This window comes from Lampetra planeri, chromosome 2, assembly GCF_965212315.1.
Source record: "Lampetra planeri chromosome 2, kcLamPlan1.2.h2, whole genome shotgun sequence".
Taxonomy (NCBI): Eukaryota; Metazoa; Chordata; class Hyperoartia; order Petromyzontiformes; family Petromyzontidae; genus Lampetra; species Lampetra planeri.
The window spans coordinates 18,567,788-18,574,609 of record NC_136108.1 but is presented as its reverse complement, the minus strand read 5'-3'; the positions used below and the strand labels follow the sequence as shown (position 1 = coordinate 18,574,609).

Here is a 6,822-nt window from a genome sequence, read left to right as displayed (position 1 = left end):
TCTCACGTACAAATGCCACTTTTGCCTACAGTGGTGTCAGTGAACTTGCTGGTTATATGCTATCACAATAATCGGGCGGTTTATGAGTTGATTTAGATCATAACTGCGGTATATATATTACATTTTTTAATGGGGGAAATAAAAAAATGATACACAGAAAAAAAAGAGTGCGGGTACTGTATGCGTGCACAGCCAGAAAAGTAGTGCGGCTTGAGGAATGTGCTGCCGAGGGACTTGGCAGCACTCCGGCCAATAGGCAGGAAGTGGGCTGAGCCCAACCCAGCGGACTATTCCATTCTAAAGCAGGGGATGCATTCGACCACGTTTCCGAAGCACATCGTCATTAAACGCTTTAAAGTGAATTCTAAAAGGTTTGTTTTGTTGCACGGGTGTGATTTAATTGGATTTACAGCCACGGCTGTAGACAAAATCGGGTGGAATTGAACGAGGAGGAAGACGCGTTTATAAATCCCAACACTAACACCCCCCCCCCGTTCCCTGATGGGGTGGAGCGAAGCATGGTTTAGTAGCCAGAGGGCAATCTGGCTCAGTTACAGGCTCTTAGCTCTGTTTTCTACCATAACTCTTGAACCGCGTGGGTGGAGGGAGGCTGCTAGTTTTGCCTGGTGTAGATGAGAGTGAGCTGAGACCGGGAGGATCTGTCGTTTAACACCCAGAGGATATTCTCAGAGCGAACGAATACATTCGACGCGAAATTGTTTTCGTTGAAGACCACTAAACGTGGATATTTTTTCTAAAAAACATAATTTGTGTTGCATAAATATTTTTTTTTTTTAATTAAAAGTATCTTCAAACAAACCAAGATATTAAGAATCAAGAGAAAACAACTACAGCAGATGAAAGCGGAGAACTGTGCTGCCCGGACTTGAATGAGTGCGGTTCCTTGGGGAATCGCCTACGCATCTTGTTCGGAGTCTTTTCCTGCCAATCCGCCTGCCACCGCACAACGAGGGCCCACGCTCCGCTCCCACGCCAAGTGCACACTTCGACAAACTTTGCGAAGGCGGACGGACGCAAGAGGCGGCTTTCACCACGATTAGTCGCCGAAGACGACTCCCGATCTCGGCGTTCTTTTTCGACCGCACGTTTGTTAAAGAAGTTGCCAAAAAGAAGGTTTCTTTCTCGGTCATTGCGCGACCCCCAGCACATTCCGGCCAGGTGTGTGTTGGTGGGTGCTTGCCATGTACGACTGCATGCTGGAGTCGCTGGCCATCAGCCCGCGTACGGGCCGTGATGTTCCCCGGGGTGGGCCCCCTGCCTGCATGCTCCAGGGACACGCGGCCGCATTTTCTCCCGTGCCCAGCCTCGCTCACAATTGGGACTGGGTCCAGCCGCCCCTGGGGCCACCTCCACCTCTGCCACCACTGCCGCCTGGTCAGCCGCATTCGCTGCAGCAGCAGCACCACCACCATCACCACCACCACCCGCACCATCGTCAACCTCTCAGCAGTCCCTGTGAGTACCTTTTTTGGGGCATTTGGTCAAGCGACTTGCTGGGTGGCAATTTTCTCTTGAGCCAGACAAGTATTGGGGTGGCGCGTATCTCTGTTGGTGGCACTTGGCCAGCGGTGGAAATTCCACGTTCGTATGTTGGGGACCGGGTGGTTGTTTCTTTCTTACCTATAGGACTACCCCACTCATGTTTTGAGTCGGCAGGATGAAGGGATAAGCGGATTCCCCAATCCCTGACCACGATTTGAGTTCGGTATTCTGATCGCAACACCGCCCAGCCAAAACTTGATACCTTTGACATTTACTCTTCATGCATCTGCAAGTGCAGTATGAATTGGGACATTCAATGTATAAAACTGAATACATGTCAGGTGAGTGGGAAGTTCCTTGTAACTGTGTTAGACCAATACAGTGGACTCTTGATGGCATCTTTGGTCTCAACTGTTACGAAATTGAGAATTGGCATTTTCAAGGAATGAACAATGCAGTTCTTTTACAGAAACAGTAACGTTTTCTTTGGCAGCTTGAGTGACGAATAGAAACTGGAAAAATGACGCATCGTGGAAGTTTTCCACGTGAACTTAACTATGGTTTGGAAATACACGCATTGCTCTATAAATACCCTTGTAGCGAGGAAAAAATTGGAACATGCTGTAAAGTAATATAGAAGATTGTAAACATTCCCAGAGCGAGAAAATGCAGTTTGTATATAATATGCAGCGGTACCAAGGAGTCTTATTGTAAAAAATAATGTATTACATTAAAATGCGGCCCATATATTTGATAAAATATTGTTCACTTACATTTTTTTTATACTGCGTTGGCAGTGGTGCACAATTAACAACAAAAAAACCTCAACATTCGTCAATAACGCTTTGGCCTTAAATGGAAATATAATATTTAATAGGTGACGTTCTAGAGAATAATGGCCCTTCTGGTGTTGAGAGGAGTGTCCACACATGCAGTGATAAGTGTGCATTGAGATTAGTGGGGGACGTGGAGAGGCTTGGGAAGAAAAACAATAGTTTTCTCTAAAACAAAGGGTCTTCGTATGAGTTAAGTGGGGGTATCTATGGAAGGATTACACCCGACATGGTACGGGGGAGAGCATTGTCAAGCACCGTCTTAAACGTCAAGAGAACATATCTTAGGACGGGATGCCTCTGATGTGGTGTTTTCCAATTTGTCGAGTTTTGTTACCGTTCACTAATTGTTTTATTACCACGAAAACCCCTTTATTTATTACAGCTATCCTTGTGATATCTGTCGGCAATCTGCAAGCGGGATGTTTTTTTAGAATAACCAAATTCAATTGATCCAATGTCGCGTTAATTAGGGTTTCCTGTACAAAGGTTATACAGTGTACACAAATGAACTTTTAACTGCCCTTAATTACATGTGTGTCATTAGGGATCTTATAATGCATGTGGTCTTAATCAGTATATACGTAGAAAGTGTACTTCAGTTTAACATGTCGGCTTTCGCGACCAATATCATCCAAAATATATATTTTTGGGGGGTTAGATCGCGTAAAATTGTGTCGTTAAACCCGCTACAGCCAACTAGTTATGATTATCACGTAAACTAAACATGCCAATTCGTTACTAGTACAGCACTAACCTGGAGAGCAAACCCACAACATTTACAATCGTTATTTTATGAAAGTAAACTTCCACAGTAGACACTTGACGCCTTTTTTTTTATTTGCACTTTGTATTTTCTCTAATTTATATTAATTATCCTACGAAAGTGTCAGGATAACAACTTACACCGTATACCAGACAACCCACATTTATGTTTCACGACCGCTGGTAACGCAGACCCAAGGAATTAACGTTTTTACATTTTTGTCGCGTCCAAATGTAATGTACTTTACAAGTGATTTAAGTAAGAGTTTGAATACTAATTCCAGAGAAGCATTGGGATATTTTTTTTAGTAAATTAAAACTCAACTAGCAAAAGTAATTTCTTAAAAAAATGAAACGTTTAGTTAAAAAGCGTTAATCAGTTTGCGCTATTCCCTGACAAAGATGTTGCTTTCATGGAATTATCCCAGCCAGGGGTCTTTAATGAGTAGAACCGCCGCAGAATGGCAAGCAAAGCAAAGCTGTGATAAATACAAAGTGTGTGTTACTGCTCCCGGGGCAAGCAAGCGATGCAGAGAAGTCAACTGGACAGATTATAAAAATGAACCAATTAAAACAGGATTGCGACTAATGGTGACAAACTCGGTGTGCCTAAAGTCTCTATCCGCTACGTAAGTGCAATCGGTTTTCTTCTTCATGAAAACGCCAATAATGGAATTGACGATGTGCACAGCCCTAGTTGTCAATCCATTGCTGGATGAGGGCTTACCCCCCCCCCATCCCGTTGTGGTGGTTAATTGATCATACTTCACCTTGCTGGTTGGTGGTGAGGAAGGAATGCAATGTTGATTGTTACCTTATGTACTGCATGGAGGTTATGATTAATCGAAGGTTATCGATACAGTATTGTATTGGAGAGAACCAGACAGAGAGGTGTGTGACAAAAAATGAGGCTGTTTTTTAATGCTCTCTTATTTAGAAAGATTGTTGCAATATGATAATTATTTAATGTTACTGATTATTTGTAAATTATGAAGTGTCGATGTGCATTTTTTAAAAATTAATCATACCTTTATCGGATTTCATATCAACAGATTACATCCAGCACGGCATTTGTAGCTTATAAAATGCATGCACATTGTAGTATAACACCGCATATGGGGTACACAGTACCGTCATATGAACTAAGCAATGATTACTTTGAAATGTAATTATCTGTAGCAATCACACAACCATTACGCGTGCTAGAATTCGCAATGCTCATGGGGGAACGCTTCTTTGTAATCAAGAAGATTAGCCACCATGCGGCGGCTTTGTGTGCCGAGGACTTGATAGATAGATGGATGGCGACTGCGTGCAGCACCTGAAGTCCTCATCCATGACATGCAGATAAGAGCCGCTCCCTGACTGCTGTTAGCTAAGGGAAGGGGAGGGGGGGGAGAAGCACTTAACAATAGTTTACCATTGCTGCGCCTTCATTTCAAGTGTGGTCTGTCCTATTGGCCTGGGTTGTTGTGTGTGCCGCACGGGCACCGCCCCGGCCAAACCTGTTGGAAACATTCTGCTTCTGCTGGTGGTTGTTGTTGTTGTTGTGCGAACGCTAATTGGTGGGCCGGTCAATGCACGCACGCACGCATACCCAGCCACACAACACATTGCCAAGTTGTGATGATGCTGATGATGGGGGGTGGGTGTGTACCCGCCACTGGTACAACAAGACGAGAACGTGCTCTCAAGGTTGCTGCTGTTTGGCTGTACAATATTTATAATAATTAGAATCTACGGTCCTTTGTCAGTCCGCATGCCAGAGGTCGCAACCGGGTACCCGATACCCGTACCCTGCCCGATACCCGGCTACCCGTACCCGGCCGGGTACAGGTACGGGTAGCCGTTTGCGACCCTGGTGCGGCCGGGTACGGGTAAGGAATCAAAACCCGTTTGCGACCTCTGCCGCATGCCGTGTAAGTTATGGGGATTCTTTTGAGCGTACTGAACTTCTTCGCCACCCTGGGTCAGTGCGTATAGGTGACCGGGGTGGGTGACAGTGGTGTTGTTCTCAGGGCCTGTTCAAATATCACTCGCCACTGATGGTCGCCGTGCCTGGACGTTAAACTCGGCTCATCACGTTAATAGTGCAGTGTGGGAAACCACTGTCGCACGCCAATATTCAACATCGTACTGTACTTACAGAGAGAGATCCCCAAGTGACACTGGAGTCGAGCATTGTTCTGCTGAACAGCAGCAGAATAAACACAAACGGGCCACTACCCCTGTCGACAAATAAACTATGAAAACTGCTACACAACACAGTGTTTCGCAAAGTCCCAAGGTGTCCCTTGGTATTTCCGTGGGGCGATTATAGGAAGGAACCTCACTGTTCACCAGCTAGGTTAATGGACTCTCCATGCCGTTCAGTGACCGATCCACACCTAACATCCCCGAAAAGAAAGTAGAGTTATCTTGATTTGAAGCTTTCGTGACTGCAGCAATCCATATTCTCTGGTTCTTTCGGTAACGTCACGTAGGTAGAAAAACTAACAAGAGAAAACACGACGTTTTGGTCGCAACACAACCTCGCCGGAAGACGGACGCTTGTGTTGCGACCGAAACGCCAGTGTTTTATTTTATTGTTGTTTTTTATCAACGTGACTTTACCCAAAGAACCAGAGAGTATTTTAAGAAGGCACTGTTCGACAGTACTAGGATGGAGCAGTGGAACAATAAACTCAACTATTTAACTATTTTTAATTTGACCAGGTAAGGCCCACTGAGCTATATATAGCTTTCTTTTTCAGAAGCGACCTGGCCCCCCACGAGTGATATCTCAACAAAGTGGCTTATCATGTGGAAATTTATCGAAGCTAAATACTCTTAAACAATGTTGAACTTCACCATTGGAACCTCCTTTGCCAGTAGCAAAATATGATCATTGTTTTTTTACCCTTTTATCTGGCAACAAAACTGACACCTTTTTTACAAGGAGTCATGTTTGCATTGACCACAATACCTGCGGTCGAAATGCAAAAAAAACACAACTATGATAATGTATACACTGCCCTTGAAATTGATTGGTCCACACCCGAGACAGCTTTTCTTAGAGCCTAGTCTCACATGGTGTTGGACCAGATGACGCCAAAAGGCGGTATTGTGGTCAATGCAAATATGACTCCTTGTAAAAAAGGTGTCAGTTTTGTTGCCAGATAAAAGGGTAAGAAACCAATTATCAAATGTTGAACTTACTGTGCTCTGAACCCCGTGGTCCTGAGTTGGATTCCCAGCCACGGCTAACATCAGTGGCAAGTAATATTTGAAACATATGATGGGGGGGTCCCCCCTTCATCAAAGTGCACTGATCAGCATGGTGAAGTATGGTGAAATAACCCCCATGACGATACGCCGTGGGCAGGCTTTCATCCAGAAGTGGATTAAAGGGTTGTACATGATTTTAGTTACAGTTTCGTAGTATTAAATTTCTGTATTTCAATACAGTACTGTGAACTTTAAATTGTGCTGCGTATTTAAATATTGCCTTGCTTCCGCTGGCTTTACAGCAGTTCACCGAGTTAACTGTGGGTATGTATGATTATGATTATCTTCTTAGCAGCATATTTAAATATGCACTAAGGTATACTAATCTGTGTACATGTCGATTGTTTACTTTCTATGCGTAATAGAAATTTGAAAGTAAAGTATACTTCAATTAGAATGTTATTAACATGTAGGATACATTGCCGTTCACCCCTTAATGTAAAAATGTACTGCT

At 44.0% G+C, this 6,822-nt stretch overlaps 1 pseudogene across 1 annotated transcript in view; it reads left to right on the top strand.

Moving 5' to 3' along the window:
• The first annotated feature begins 364 nt into the window (after positions 1-364).
• The window catches only part of LOC144729314 (retinoic acid receptor alpha-A-like), a 77,992-nt pseudogene continuing 71,534 nt past the window's right edge, over positions 365-6,822 (top strand). Inside the window, exon 1 of the transcript XR_013587689.1 lies at positions 365-1,476. The product of XR_013587689.1 is annotated as a retinoic acid receptor alpha-A-like (transcript). The remainder of the gene's footprint in view (positions 1,477-6,822) is intronic.